The 16052-nt window shown below is 44.5% G+C and overlaps 1 protein-coding gene and 1 long non-coding RNA gene across 3 annotated transcripts in view; one reads left to right on the top strand and one right to left on the bottom strand.

Annotated features, from left to right (window-relative positions):
- Positions 1–1598, top strand: part of LOC143207605 (uncharacterized) — a 44480-nt gene extending 42882 nt beyond the window's left edge. Inside the window, exon 3 of the long non-coding RNA XR_013008703.1 lies at positions 1–1598. This exon is cut by the window's left edge and continues 1831 nt beyond it. This is a non-coding gene — a long non-coding RNA (uncharacterized LOC143207605).
- The window catches only part of LOC143207601 (uncharacterized), a 717548-nt gene that overhangs the window by 288688 nt on the left and 412808 nt on the right, over positions 1–16052 (bottom strand). The window contains exon 3 of one of the 2 annotated variants that reach the window (XR_013008700.1): positions 1–16052. This exon is cut by the window's left edge and continues 20430 nt beyond it. The exons of the other annotated variant lie outside the window; for it this stretch is intronic. The gene's annotated coding sequence lies outside the window, so the exon portion shown is untranslated. 2 annotated transcript variants of the gene reach the window in all.

The following is a 16052-nucleotide window of genomic DNA, read 5'->3' as shown; positions in this document are numbered from 1 at the left end:
GTCGCCCGACAACTAAATGATCGTTGTGCCTTGACGCGAGAATTATTTCGCCGGAGCGAGACAGGGAGGAACGGTGCAATCAGCGTAAGAGATAACGAAAAACAAGGGTTGCGGAGAAAACGAGAGAAAGGAAGACACATAGATACCAGACGATTGAGAGGGAGACCAGGGAAAGAGAGACAAACCGAAAGAAGGATGGGGGGCGACCGGTCATTTGCAATTCAGATTTCAACCCCTTATGCTTGTACCCCGCTCTTTCGGCCGCGTTTGACCTCCTCCGGCAGGGTTTTCAAATTAAATGAATACAGATACGCGAAACTGATACGTTTCAAGCTTTTCCACCGGCTCTCTCTCTCTCTCTCTCTTTCTCTCTACGCGCCACTGATCCAGAAGAGGGCGAATCCTTAGCTCGTTGGTCATAATTCCTGTTCCCGCCCCTGGACACGCCGATTAAAACCGGCCTAGGATTACGCGGTGTTTTGTTAGACGGGATACGTGTAATTTCATTTGCCCGGAACAGAATACGGCTCGTTAAGTTTCGCGCACCGTCCCGTTAAAACAGAACGCGTTATGCACTCCGTAGCGGCGATGAAAGCCGCTCCCTCGTTTCCATTCGTCTAAATTAAATATATTCAATATACCGGCCGTGAAATTCCTGCGAATCGCGTGCAAAGATTGAACGATTCAATTTTCGTGGTAGAACTAGCGGCTATCGAACGGTAGAAGTACTGCAGAATCACATGAAGGTTCATGAGTGGCAGAATATGGTCAAGGTGTGTCAAGGAAATTCGTTTTTCACAATCTTTTATAAGGAGACTCACAACACAACCCCACAAGCAGGTGGTGTACTAATCAAGACACCTCGTTTGTGATATTTCTATGAATCAAGACATTCGAAAGTGAGAGGAACACCATCATAAAATTGTCGGCTCGATAAATGTGCAATCTGCGCATCGGTCCGGTTGCATTTTCGACAGACACGTCGCACAATGGCTCTTTCAGACATTAGCGACGGCGCCCGGTCCGGCCCGACTAGGACCGTTTTTCTCATGGCTTTTTAAAGCGGCCCGGAACGAAAAGAGACATTTATTATTTATGCGAGGGTGACCCGACGGTTTCGGAGAGAGTTAATGTTTCTGCCAGTCGATTAATCCTTCGTTTGAAAATTATAAGAGGTCCCACGGCAGTGACGACCCGTGAAGAATCGTGGGGTGCATATTTGAGCGGGCGTTCGACGTCGGCCACCACCATCAATATTTTATTCACCTCGAAGCTTCACGGTTCCTTAGACATCCCCTGGGAATTCCACGGCGATCGAACCGCCTCTTTTCCGGGCGTTTTATCTTATCCCGATTCACGGGAGAAATATCGCGGTGGGGATATCCAATCTGAACGAAAACTTGATCGTTTCATACTGTTCGATGTCGTCTGTGGACTGGATCGATTAAAACATAGTACCACTGTGTAAATTCTGAAGGAAACTGGTAGCTGAATGAAAATTGATAAAACATCGTGGATCTCGCAACTTCAATGTCTCATTTCAGAGAACATTTATGTTTCATAAATAGAGTAATTAATTCCAGAAAATAAGAAATAAATGAAAATGTTCGAGTTGCTGGCAGATGATCCGAGAAACATCTAAGCAAAGAGTGAATATCGCGTAACAGCTTGTTACGTTTCTGGAACGTATCGCGGATTGTGTTGTTGAAGACGATGGTACTTAGACAAAGGCAACACTCCCAATGAATTTACTTCTCCGAGTTGGCGAACAACTGCGTAAAGAAGCAATGATCACTAAGCGCGCAATCACCGGAGCCCGTCCAACTTTCAACGAGAGAAATTCCTCGTAATTTCGAGTAACTCCATCGCCACGCTCTGCGTTTGCGCAGCAGTTTCTATATTGTTCCGATTAATCGAGTTCCCGGTGCGGTGTCCGATCGAGACGATTTCCATCGGCCTTGGAGTGGTCAACTGCGCCATGGTCAACAGATCCATCAGTTCCAGGGAGCATTATTAAATCCCCGGGCGCTCTCGAACGGAACCCGGTGGACTGCCAGCGAAAACTTCCAGATTGTCGTAAAAAGAAGAGTCTCGACCGTTTCGCCGGGGAAGTTCGCGGGAGAGGCTCTAGCACCTGCAGCAGGTACAGCATGGATAAAACATTCTCCTAGAGCTTGTTAGCCGCGGAGTCTAACGATCTGTCGAAGCGGCGGGCGGATTTAATCGAAGGAGCAGCAAGCGCGATCTCAAATTCAATGCATAAATTACGTGTGTCGGAAAAAGTAAAAGTACAACCCGATCGGGTGGGGTTGGGGCACGAGAGAAAGGTCAGGAACGCGATCCATAGAGTTCTATCGATCCTCGTGGACGATACGATCCGCGTAGCTGTTAATTATTTGAGAAAAACCGGAGGCTTAATAATTAACTGTCTGGAGACGTCGGGACCGCGGTCGAAACCAAACTTCGACTTTATTGAAATGAGTCATGCGTCGACACTGCATTTTTGATCACCCGATCACTATAAAGGGTTTAAAATTTAAATACCTTCTGGTACGTATTAGAAGATTGTGCAAAATAAAAATTCTTATGATTGATTAAGTCTTCAAAAAAAAGTTGTACGATTTTTACGAATATTTCAAGAAAGATTTTTGTACCGAGCTTGTTACAGTTCTTCTCACAGGTGTTTGCTCGCGGTAGGTATACGGAGGGTCTGCATTGTGGACTTCATACGACCATTTATTGTCTCAGTGCTCTACTCGACCGCGGCGCAAAAATAACAGCGACTGCATCGGATCTCGTTAGCGCGACGCGCGATTAGTTTCGCGTGGCCGACAACGTCGGGGTCGTAAAACAGAGTCAGCGGAAAAAGGAACAAATTTTCCCGAAACAGTGGCGGCGCGTCTTCGGCGGTGGAGCGGTTAAACGATCCCGTATCTCTTCGCGGAAACGAGACCGGACGTTGACGTCGTATCTCTCCGGTGCAGCGGGCAGACGCATCCTTCACTGCAACGCATCGCCGCGCGACGACAACGAATCAGCTCGATGCATGCTGGCCTTCCTTTGCGGCTATCGACCCTGTGTTTCCCACATTAACGCATTTCTTACCGATGGCTATTAAGTAGACTCGTGTAAACTTTTACGAGATGAATATTGTTTCTTCACTGTTTTCCTACATATTTAAATACGACAGATCATGTACCCCTTTTGTTACGGAATTCTCTTATTATTTAGTTAAACCTCTTAGGTGATTTCACAGAGGAAACGTTTGGAGGTATACCACTGCAAGTAATTGCATAAACAGGCGTGCAAATTGCTAAATCGCGTCGTTGTGGATTAAAGGATGATTGAGAGATCGCGGCGACACAGCTCAATTCCCGATGAAGAGATCTAAAGAGCGGAGATCGAATGGGGTTGGGACCCAAGGCCGATAGGCGAGATGGGAAAGTAACGAGTCCGGTCGCGTGACAAACAGCGCGACTACCGTAATGATCGCGTAATGATAACCGGAATCGGAATAACGACGGCAATAATAATGTCGCGGTCTCCTCGGGACGGTGGCCGTTACGTTCGGGGTATAAATAATGACATTAATTCAGTGGCACCGCGGGGCACACCGTTAATACCAGCTTCCTGTGTCCCCGGTACCTGCAAAACAGGTCCTCCCCTGCGCACTCGTGGACGCTACGCCGTGTGGCACGTACTAAACATCCACTTGCTGGCGCCGCTTTCTTGATAATTAGTTGCGAGACGCTGGGGGGACGTTTTGCTGCACGTGACGATCTTTCGAGGGAAATCAGCATGGACCCCTCCTCCGTCCTACTCAACTTGTCTCGTGATGTGCTTCTTTTCACCACGGAGCTAATTGATTTTTCTTGTTTCCACCTGTCTCTTCTGCACTGGTGCAATCCTCTTCAACGTTTTTATGTGTGATATTTATTTTTAGAATATTTTCTCTCTGCATCTTTTCGTTTCACCTCCTTTACTTCTTTCTCTTTATATTGTGGAACAAACACAAAATCGACCTTTTTCTTCATCTAATTTAGAGTAGTACTACTTTTGTGTTTCTTCTATTGTTCCGTTTACATCGACTTTCTTTTCCTATTAATTTCCTCGTGGAGACAAAAGACAGGCACGAAAATTCAGAATCACAGTGTCCGCAGTACTTGTCGCGCAGCGTCGCGTCGGTGACGTCGCTCGGATTGATTGGAAACCCGATAGTCAAACATAATGCGGAAAATTTCCATCGTTCGAACGCGTATTAGCCCCGGCGCACACGGAACAGGTACACACACGCACGCCCTTCCGTGTTTTATTTTCACCGGCGCTGTCACATTATGCAAACCTCCGTTGCAATGACTACGTTCTACCCCGTGAATAAATTTATGAGGTGCGAAGTATGGCATTTCGCTGACGGACTCTCTTGCCCCCTGCCCCCCCCCCGCCTCTCTCTCTCTCTCTCTCTTTTCCCCGGTGAAGTTAATAACGTTCAGCAAACATCTGGGGCATCAACGCTTATCTTAATTACAGAGCAGACAACTTGATTACAAAGTGACGCCTTAATGAAGACATTTACGAGCTCCCGGCTTCAGGTGGAATCGAGTGACTTGCGTGAATAGAATGTTTGCATTGTCTGCGAGATGGGAGGCACGAGCTTCGCAGCCGGCGCGGCGCGCCGATAAACGCGCTTTGCGAGAACGCACTGCTCGATCTTCGCCTCCTAGATCGCACCACTGACGACCCTGATAACCCACGATCAAACCATCCTGCATTCCGGTTAAGGAATCTGACACGTGTTTCCTCCTGCTACCCGTAAAAAGATCGTACCACCACTGAGAGGAAGCGACTGTAAACGTTTCCGGGCAGATTGATCGAATGATATCCTGCGGTAATATCGAAGCTGGTTGTTATCGTAGAATGGCAATCAATTTATTCATCGAATTGCAGCGTTATGCAATAAAGTAATAGGAATCGCAGCGAGGCATTACGCAAACATTGATTTCCGTGACTCGGAGAACTTTCATACACTGTTTTATTCACACTTCCGTAGATTTTATATAGATGAGTATTTGTGCAGCCTGTACTCAATTATTATTGAAACGATCCTTAAATTATCATTTGTCTTGCGTTAGTTGTTCATTGATTATTTTAATTTATTCTGATTTAAAATGACGAATGTGTTAAGAGCACATTAAAGAGGCCACAATTTATTATAAATGATGTATTAGATCGATGAGAACGTTTCTGTTAGTTAAGAAAGAATGCTGAACGAGTATTCAACAGTACATGCAGATTTTCCTCGGCATTGGTTGGCGGGGTGTCGCAATAAATCTCTAAAGAGCTTTGTAACAGCGTACGAGAGTGAACCATGAAAAGTTGTGCAACCCCTGTAATTAGTCCTCCCTCGATTTTTTCCATTCTTTCGCATTGTCGAATAATAGCCGTGGCCGTGAACGAAGGCATGCCGCAAAGGAAACGACAGCGTGCTGCTTGTCGTGTTATTATCGAGGGGAAGGTGAATTGGTATTCCGGCGCGAGTGGACGTCGGAGTTCGCGCGAATTTCGAGCGTGCAGCACCGTGCATGCCACCCGTAGCGAATGGAGCAAGGTTTTCAGTGCGATCATAATAAGGTCTCCCGTGCCGGGGGGCCGGGTCTCCTTTAACACTCGCCCCTGTCAACTGCACTCCCAATTCGGCCATGAGTTATTCAGCAAATTAGATGTAATAAATGTTCGAGAGTCAATGCACCCGAGCCTCCCGAACCGAAGGGGAGCTGCCGTCCGCGAAACCGTGGGCGTCACCTTCACTTAATGCATTTTTTCTGTCCGAACGCCATATCTCTGATCCCATAAAAATCTCGTGTCCTCGTCTCCACGGCTAAATACATTTCTATTCCACGTTGTCACTCGTGTTTCTTAGGTTTGCCGATGTTTGACAAACTCGGATTTAGTCGCCACGCTTTCTTCACATTTAATTCGGACTTTCTAAATCATTTCAGATGCATCCTTTATTCGAGATTCTCGCTGATTAAAATGACACTACACAACGATATAATTTTAACTGTATTTAGTGGATTAATTCACGGCATGCGGCCACAGAAAATGGCCCCTCGCTATCTATAATGTCACATTACAGAACCGAGAATCACCTCAGATGGCGACTTTACTGTAATTAGCTCGACTGTTAGATACTTTAGAAGTTAAAGACTAGTTAATATTATTAAAAGAGATGGTTTAAAATTTGTTGGGAAAATGGATCCAATTTTTACAGGCGCTTCAGCTTTCCTATTAAAGCCGATTGTTTTAGTTCGATTCGTTTTCAGAGATACACATACAGTGTAATATTCGGACACTCTTAAAAACAGCGTAACTTTTCAAATATTGAACTATGCGATTTGAACTTTTTTGGAAAGCTAGAGCAATTAGTTTACTACGGGATGTGAAAAGAAATTTTTTCTAAAATTGCATTTGACCGGAATTGTAGAGGAAATACTAAATGTTGCATTTTACAACTTTTTTATTCGGGCCTATATTGAAATTTTGAAAAATATGTTTTGTAGATCTGTGTGGGTTATATGCATTGTGGAAGTTTCATCGAAATCGGTTGATGCGGGGAAACACGACAGTCATTGAAAAATGTAAGAATTCTTAGATTTACTGCTGTTATAGGCCGAAAATCTGCAATTTTGACCATCTTTAAGCGCTTGTAGCTCATTGCAACGTCGACCGATTTTGACGAAATTTTCAGGATATGTTTCATTGAAATAAATCTACAAAACGTATTTTTTTAAATTTTCAATATAGGCCCACACAAAAAAGTTGTAAAATGGATCTTTTAGTATTTTCTCTACAATTCCGACCAATTGCAATTTCCGACAAAATTTCTTTTCACATCCTGTAGTGAACTAAGTGCCTTAGCCTCCGAAAAAAAATTTGAATCGTATAGTCTGCCTAGTAGTAGCGTACTGTACCTATCTGGACAAACTAATGCCGCGCTTTCAATGAACGTGCTGGTTAAGGTTGTTCGTTATAAGACGAGGGTCGTTCGTGACCAGAAAATAAGCTGATCTAGATCGCGGTCGGCAAAAGGCAACGGAAAAGGTCGATGCGTATAGAAAGCTTATCGGAATTTTAATCGCGGCGCCTACAACAACTTAATCCACCCAGGTTGGAATAATTCAGATACATTCACCGTTCGCGTGATTTCTTATCCGACATGTACGAGTCAGATTACCTTACCGTATACATGATATGCTGGTTGCATTAAAAGGCTGTACCAATCCACAAATAACATAAAATAAAACATACTCTTGAATAAAAAAAATTCTTCAGAGATACAAAATGAGTTTATATCGCTTAATTATACCCAACGCAGAATGATTCTTCTCCATATACCAGCGACTGTATCAAATGAAGGATCAAATAAAACTCAAAACGTAATGTTCGATCAGCGCGCAAAATCCGGAATCATCGAAGATCGTGTTGTCTTTTCAATGTCGCAGCGATCGGCTCGTCTGAAATCGTATTAGCCGATCGAATCAAGCAGAATGCGTTGGATAGTCTTAGCGGTGGCTCGATCGAGCAACGAGTTACGTATTCGGCGCCGATATCCACGAGATTGAATCGGTGACCGTGAATTTGAGCGAGGTACAGCGAAAGATGTCCGCGTGCGGTTCGATGACGGACCGCTGGAAGAGCGTACGGCCTTCACGCGTGTGCACAGGCTGTGTTCGCGTGAGCGAGCATCACGGGTCGACATTAATCAATTCGTGCATTGATCAGGCCCACAATGCCAGGCGCCGATACACGAATCGCGTTCCATCCCTCGCGCCAAATATACCGCGCATTAAACCCTAACGCACTGACTCGCCTGGCCGCGTTGCGGTGTCGACTGTTTTTGGAGCCGCCGCGATGTGTATATGTCACCGTTAATGAAATAATAGATGAGCATCTGTGTCCGTTGCAATAACCCTACCGTCAAAGGGATTTCGGGACAGATAGTCGGAGGAAACCGGCCGCGAGCCCCGGCGCGACGCGGCGGCTCCGTCGATCATTCGTCGGAGTTCAATTACACGGATACACCGGATTGCGGAGCTGAATTGCTCAACAGTTCACTCTATCATTCGAATTTGTATTCTTCTTTGTCTGCTTTCTCTCAATTGTTTGCCTGTTGAAACCCTCCAACAAGAACATTTCTAAAAAGTAAAATCTGTCATTTGAGAATTTTTTGAAATATTAATAGTAAATTCCCGAATCAAAATACACATACAGGATTGTAAAAAAAAAAGAATTCTGAATGTACCGTTCCCATTGGCCCGATGAAGATTAAAGTAAATCTCGTACCCATTGAGTTTGCGTGATAAAGGATTTCGTTTCGACGAAATTTCACAATACTGCATGAAAAAGTTGTTAAAAATTCCACGAATTTTTGTTAATTAAATGGTAAATTCAGCGAACACACGGGCCCACACAAAACGATCGATTTCGTTGAAAAAGAATAGAAATATTCGCGTAGCACTAAGTTAAAAAATCGTTGTATGTTAAACAGTAAAAATAAGAGATTGGTGGAAACGTTTATTTAAGCGGAATTAACGAGCGTATTCGTCTTCTTCGATGACCGTGTTAGCGTTTCGTGTTCGCGGAATAATTAGTGGTCTTTACCCGGTATGCATCGATAATCGATATTGAAATTGTATACTTTAATTCAAGCGTGCCTATGTAATTATTATACCGTGATAGACGAGCAGAGCCGATAAAATAGCAGCAATAATGAGGTGAAAATGTTGCCATATTATCTTAATTTTAATCGGGAATACCGGGTCCGTTTCCGTGGACGAGAAAGTAACATCGAATAAAGTCGTGTAATTTGATACGCGCCTTGGACAAACACAGCGGGAAATATTCGAACACTGTGAGCTGAAAAATAACAAAAAATAATTCTAGCTAGTTATGAAACCGTGGCGTTCCGGCTACGCACGATGCATTATTCAGTGCAACGTGCGCGTGCGAAACGTTAACGCACCGTTCGAGCGCAGTAGCGACAGCTTTTAAATGGGTGTGTGGACGACAGTTCGGTTAATAATGAACCGCTCCAGCAGTTCCTCGTGGGCATTTTATTCTACGGCATCGAAAAAGTTTCGTCAGCGAAGATCGACAACATTTTTCAGTAACATGAATACCTCACCTTACGTTAAATCTTCTTCTATATAATAAAAATCAAATGCTGTTCGTTGGTCACGACATCACGGGAGAACGGCTGGACCGATTTGGCTAATTTAAAAAAAAAAATGTTCGTTGTAGTCCGAATCAGGTTTTTAGATTTTAAAAAATTGTAAAAGTTGCTCGGAAACATGAAAATTCGGGAAAAACTAAAAGTGCTTTTAGAATCATATTTCAATACAACAAAAAAACGAACGTCGTAGCTTTTAATCAATATTTCAATAGAAATTTACATTATCGACGTCTGTTTGCATTATCGACATTATAAACATTCGCCACTAACCCTCTCGCGAGCTCGCAAAGCGAGCGAACTACAACGACCCTACTCGCGAAGCTCGCGAAGCGAGCGAACGAGCAACAGCTCCCCCCCTCTAGTATATTATAAATTATTATTGCCCGAACATATATTTCTGAAGCTATTTATGTATAATTATTTAATTAATCTTGCAAGTTCAAAGTTTGAATTAATTACGTTCAGTTTCGAATAGGCAGCTATAATTACCATCGATAAGTGATATTGACTAATCAATGCATACCGTGACCTATAATTAATCGAGTGATATTACGTTTCTGCTCAGATCGTACTCATTGATTCGTGGTCGCAATTTCTGTTGACAGAAATCTTTCGGGAAGTCCTTGATCATTATGAAACTGGTTTAACGGGGAATATCTAAAACATTTTTCGAGAATTGTACTTTATTTGTGTGTACTGTAATTATGTTACCGAAATGGCATGATTATATCATTTGGAAAATGATGATTTTGTGTGCTATTGTTGGGGCTGAGCGTTAAAATACGATGCGAATCGTTTGATGTTCACCCGAGTTTAATCAGTGGCAGATCATTAAACTGATCCCAGTTGGTCGGAGGTTTGTATTGTTCAATTCCAAGCGGAGGCGAAGCAGTTGAACCGAATAACATTCTTCTTACTGCTCCCGGACAAGAGGCGACGCAGAAAATGTCCGAAGGCAGCAATGGGAGAAGGGATGAAAGGATTACGTGGATACGTTAAGCCTCAAGAATCTCCCTTCACGCCTGGTTATACGTCCACCCACCTGTCCGTCTCGTCGCGATAGCCGACTGACAGAGGTAGGAAGGGAAGCTGCAGGATGGATTCTACACTAAGGATTTCCTATGGCTACGTTACTCCGATATATCAGGACGGACGATAGCCCGGAGATGAAAGAGAAGCGTTCACGAGGCATTCACTGTCCGACCGATCGTATTACCACTCTTGGTAAAGCACTGTCCGGCATGAAATACAGCGCATCTCATAACCGAACCTATACGCAGCGATTCTTCTGCAATTACAGTCTTTTATGAACCAGATTGGCTCGAATACCTACAAATTTCTTACGTTGCGGGTTCCATTTAAGTGCTGTGCGAATCGCTCTGCGAAATGAAATTCTCTTAACACGATTGACAACGATGGAAACGGCTGGAAAGCTTCTATTTTCATTGATGATTTATAATTTATAATTTACTATATTGAACTTCCTCATTCAGAGTAAGTCAGAGTGACATCAAATCTGTAACTCTTCCAATTCAATACTGCTACAGTTGAATTAACTGGATTTGCCAGTCATTCTAGATAAAAGTGATACCAGTGAACAAATCTTTAACGAAAGCAACGAATAGTTCTCATTCGATCGCACGGTAATTCGTATCGAATCATTGATATCGAAAATCGATGGATTCGAGTCATCGGCTGCGACGTTCGTAGAGTTGATCGGCAAGGAAATTCGAATAAGTGAGCCAAGCAAATATCCGAAGTGGCCTGGAGGGTTGAAGAGGTAAATCGGGTTGAAATCAAGTGGCGGTAAATGCTTCGGGCTAAGGCAAGATCCGTGAGGACGAGCGAAGGGACTCTCGAAGGGACGTACCAGAGGATTCAACAAACCAAAAGGAGACGGAACTAGACTGCATTTATACCGTGAGTGAGTACAAGTGAGAAGACCAGGAGCATCTGACGCGGAGCCTTTTTCTTCAGGTTTTCCGCAGCGCGGCGGCGCCTGGGACTCGGATCATATTTGCATTTTTAGTCCTGATCCGTTTCCTTCGGTGTCACAACTTCTCGCGAGATCTTATTGACCTCATTAAACCGGTCGTTGATCGGCGTTGTTGCGCGTTATCGAGCGACGACGACGCACAGTGGGCAATTTCGACGAAATCTTCTTCAAAATCAAAGAAATTTCGATAGAAATGAGGTAGAGCGATGAAATTTTTTTCTATTAAAGCTGAAACTTTGCAGAATATGGGAAAACTAGGGAGATTATGGTACGAACGTTTTTTAACCTTGAGAAAATTCGTTGAACTTGCACAATTTCAAGAAAACTGTGGTTTATCCAATGCCACGCACGGGAAATTTTTTTTTTGACGTGCTACACATCATTTCCAGTAGATTTTTTCACGCTGATTTCAAATCTGGTCTCGAAATTTGTCTACGAGATCAGGATTTAGCAAAAAAAGCGATTTTTGTGGACAAAACTAATGAAAACACATTAAAAATAATCATAATGAAGTATTTGAACGTAAACACTTGACGTACATCACTTGATGAACGATCGCTCGACGTATCGCTGCGATTGTCGCTGACACTCCTTGTAGGTTATGTGTGACTGTATTGTAATTTAAATTAGATATCTTTTTTCCATAATTAAAATTAAATCATAAATTAAAAAATGTTCGTACCATAATCTCCTTATTTTTCCCATATTCTGCAAAGTTTTAGCTGTAAATTTTAGAAAATTTCATCGCTCTTCATCGGACCTCATTTCTATGGAAAGTTCTTTGATTTTGGAGAAGATTTCGTCCAAATTGCCCACTATGCGACGTATCCCGAAATATTTGCATGAGCCACTGCAGTATGCGCCACCGTATGCACGGGATCGTACAAACGACGCGACGCGACGCCCCGGCACGCCGTCAAAACATGTTCGAGAGATGCAACAAATATAATCTTTAAACGCGTGGGCCCGAGTCACGCCCGAGGATAGAGGCGAGCCTGTCTATCCAGGGAAAATATTTGAGGAGCGAACGAGTTTCGCGAAAAAACCGACGCTCGTGTCGATCTCCTCGGAAAACTGGAAGGAAGAGATTACCCTGTTCTCGGGGAAAACGCGTTAAAAACACCAGACAGCCCGTAGCGTCGTCATCTGGCCGCACACCCGAGCAAGCTTCGGGGACAACCATCATGCCTCGAGATTTCATGATTCATTCATGCATACTTGATCGAATTAAATTTTTGAGGGCGAACCTCGACGTAAGAAATATCTATCCTGGAGTTGCTAGGAAACCATTTAATTATGCACACGTTACTTTATGATGCAAAGTTAAAAATAATAAAGTTTGGCATCGGAAATCAGTCTCTGAGACATTTTAACGTAAGGAGTTGAGAAAATCATTCTAGGTGGGCTTAGAGTTATGCTTGAAGCCCGAGCAATTTTTAAGAAATTGTGTAGGTTTCCTTCATCCCTCGTAAGTGTTCTAATGTTTACGGAGGGTGTAGGTTCGGTGCCAAGAGGACAATGCGTGACAAGGTAGCGAGGTGGGCCACCCGAAACCGAGGTGATCGATCGTGGGACGGTTATCGGTGTTGGCAGAGGCGCCGATAAAATAATTTGACGGTGCCTGGTTACGAATAATGGGCGGACAGGCCGGGGGCTGAAAAGAAACGCGAAAGAACGAAGGGGGTAGGCGCACAATAGAAGAACGATCCCCATTGTGTCTCTACGCCGCGCCGGCCGGGTCCGCGGGACACGCGACTGACTTTCGCTCTTGAATAAGATTATGATAATAATGAAGGCCTCCAGACTCCTCCCCCTGCAGCCCACGACCACCCCTTTCCCGTGGTCCGTGGGGTTGATTTTGTTTCGGCCCGTTCCTTTCCACCGTTCCTCTTTGTTTTCGCGACTAAACGACGAAGGTCTGGGCCGAGGCGAGCCAAGAACGTGTAAAGAGCTCCTCGGAGCGAAAGGAAAGTGAAATAAGGGGAGCAGGTGATTGCGAGTTTCGCTAAGGGACGTCGAACAAATCAAAGGGAGATTAATGATTCATTCTTCCCGGGGCTTTCAAACGAGTGCTTCCTCTCTCTCTCTCTCTCTCTCCGTATCTTGGTTCTTCTACTACTACTTTGCCGCGCTATTCGCTACTTTTCCGCGTTTGCATTAGCGTTACGACCGAGGGATGGCTCGATTGTAGATGCCACCCCTCAGCTCCGGTGTAACTTCCCCGGCAAGGAGCCTACGGAATCGTGTTTAGAGATTTCCTTGGTATCGATTACGCGGCAACTAGGGCGACGCCGCGCCGCGCCGCGCCGGAGCAACTTGGGCTAACTAGTCGATAATTATGACTGTAATTTTCCCTGTTCTAATTATCGCGAAATTTTCTTCCCTCGGCGGGAAATCGGGTTTACGGCGAACTTCCGGGCGACGAGAGGAGTTTTAATTACAACCGAAAAATTAGACGCCGCGGAATCGCTTCCTCGTCTCGGTTGCCGTGCTCTAGGAAAATGTTTAGACAACAATTCAAGAACATCGTTTATGAAATCCCTGCCCTGATCTGTCGTTCACAATTTTTTTAACGACGAAGGCAACTTATATTTATTGTACACCTATGTATATTAGATTGCAAGTAAAATTGAAGATTAGGTAGAATTGATCGAGCTTCTAAGTGGAATTTCAGCAGATTGCGTGCGGCATAAATGCATAAAATCTGTAGGCCAGTCATTACCAAATTTCCCGTGAGAATGGAGGGCTGCGCGCAGCAATTAGACGCGATCACGACTGTGCGTCTGCAGAGCCGTGAATCGATCATTCCTTGAAATCTCCGAGCGAAATGCTCGCCGATAATGTATGCGAAGTGCATGAACCGCATGTGACCATTAATCCCGCTGTTTATTTATCAATCTACTTAGCCATTTGATAATACCTCCGTATAACAGACGCATTTACTCAGCGTTTCATTGATTCGGGAGGGACGTAATTAGGTATAATTAGACGGGGTTAGTTAATAAACTAGCCCCGAGCCTTTTAACGATCGACCCTCGATGGACTCGGTATTAAATGAATTCGCGTGTGCTGCATCAGCAACAATGGGAGAGAAAATACTAGATAGATACGGAGAGAGTAGGAGACGAATGGAGAGAGAGAGAGAGAGAAAGAGAGGGAAAGCAGAATGAACACGCATCAGGAGAGAAAAGAGAGAGAAAGGTGAGGACCGATGCCCTAGACCGGGGTTTGTGAATGAGGCCAATAATTATTTGTATTTGAACAATGCCGTCGCAGCTTGATTACTAATGAAGTTGTCATTTTCAACGATAGCGGACCGTGATAGTAGCGAATCCGGTATGCTGTTGGCACTTCATACAAATGCAGGCTGCGTTTTACCTCGGCAGATAGGAGAGGGATGGATGATGGAGACGCGTTAGAAATTATTCGACGTAATGCGTGTGTTCGCCTCGTTTTTCATTGATTGATCGATTTTATCTTTTCGAATGGGTACTGGGGAAATTATGTCGATTGTAGATGCCACTACTGACCAGCTACGATTAGCTTTGTTCGTCAAGTAGCCCTCACGATGGATTTCAGAAATGTGACAACTCGATTAACTTTAGCTATTCACTTTAGGAAGTTGTTGGAGTTTAATAAGAGTTCATTCGGAGCTTTAAATACTTTAAATTGCTTACATCGATTATAATGAACAGGAGCTAAACACAATTGTCTTCCTCCCTTTAACAATTTTCATCGTCAATACAATGAAACCCCTTAAATTCTTTTAATCTATCTTCTGCTTTAAATTGCGTCTGCTCATTGTTGCCATACATGCATAAAATCCGCAGTCTAGTAATAAGAAAGCGACGTCGCACAGAATAAATCTTCGTTACAAAGTCCGTAGAACGTGTCCCTAGAATTCGCAATTTCCCAAACGAATTTCCCAGATTCCTCGAAAAAGGCGAAAATCGCTTCAGTTTCCCGTGAAATGTTAAAGGGCGAAATAATTAATACACCTGGCGCGGTCGGTGACGGGGAAAGAAATTCCAGCTCGGCGTCCGCTGTCGGCGGGCTTGATAACATTTCAGTCCTCTTTAATGAACTTCAGTCTAAAAACTGCCCGGGCTGGTGCTTTAATCGTGTAACGTTATGCTATCCTCATTAACCTCGTTAACACCGTTATCTTCGTTACGGTGCCGGTATTGTTGCCTGGCTTCCCAGCGGAAAGAGACAACAAAAAAGAGAGGACCGTAAAGGAAAGCCAGAAAAAGAGAAAGCAGAAATAAAAATAACAGAGGGGGCGAGAGGGCAAGAAAACCGGAGAGGGGTTGGAAACGCGAGGTCCTCGTGAAGGTATCTCGCGTGCACCTTTTCGGGGGGGGAGGGGGCTTATGGTTGTGTGAGAGCGCGCGAGCGATGCCTACCCGAGTTCCAATCCCAATTACTCGGTCTTCTAGTGGATAATGGCCGGATAGTTGGCAGTTAGCCGGGGCCTCCCTATGGCGGTCGATTAATTGAAAGGTAAACTTACCGGTCGACTATGGCCAGACTTTCGAGGGGGCGGCGGCGGCGGTTGCAGGGGAAACAGACTGCTCGGCCGTGAGCAGGCGAGAGGCCGCGAAAGGCCGGAAAAGGCGAAGGAAGAAGTGCTGGAGAGAGGGAGTGAGGGACTCTGGAGGGTTAGATATAGACGTTCGAAAAAGGACGAGGGGCGAAAACTGTGATGGGGGAATCGGTGGTGGTTGGATATCGTGATAGCACGCACAACGAAGATCCGAAAGCGTGCAGGGGGGGGGGCGAGGCCGTCGAGAGAGAGAGCCAACCCTGGGCGAGAGAGCCACTTAC

This window comes from Lasioglossum baleicum, chromosome 3, assembly GCF_051020765.1.
Source record: "Lasioglossum baleicum chromosome 3, iyLasBale1, whole genome shotgun sequence".
NCBI lineage: Eukaryota > Metazoa > Arthropoda > Insecta > Hymenoptera > Halictidae > Lasioglossum > Lasioglossum baleicum.
This window is presented reverse-complemented; position numbering and strand designations above follow the sequence as displayed.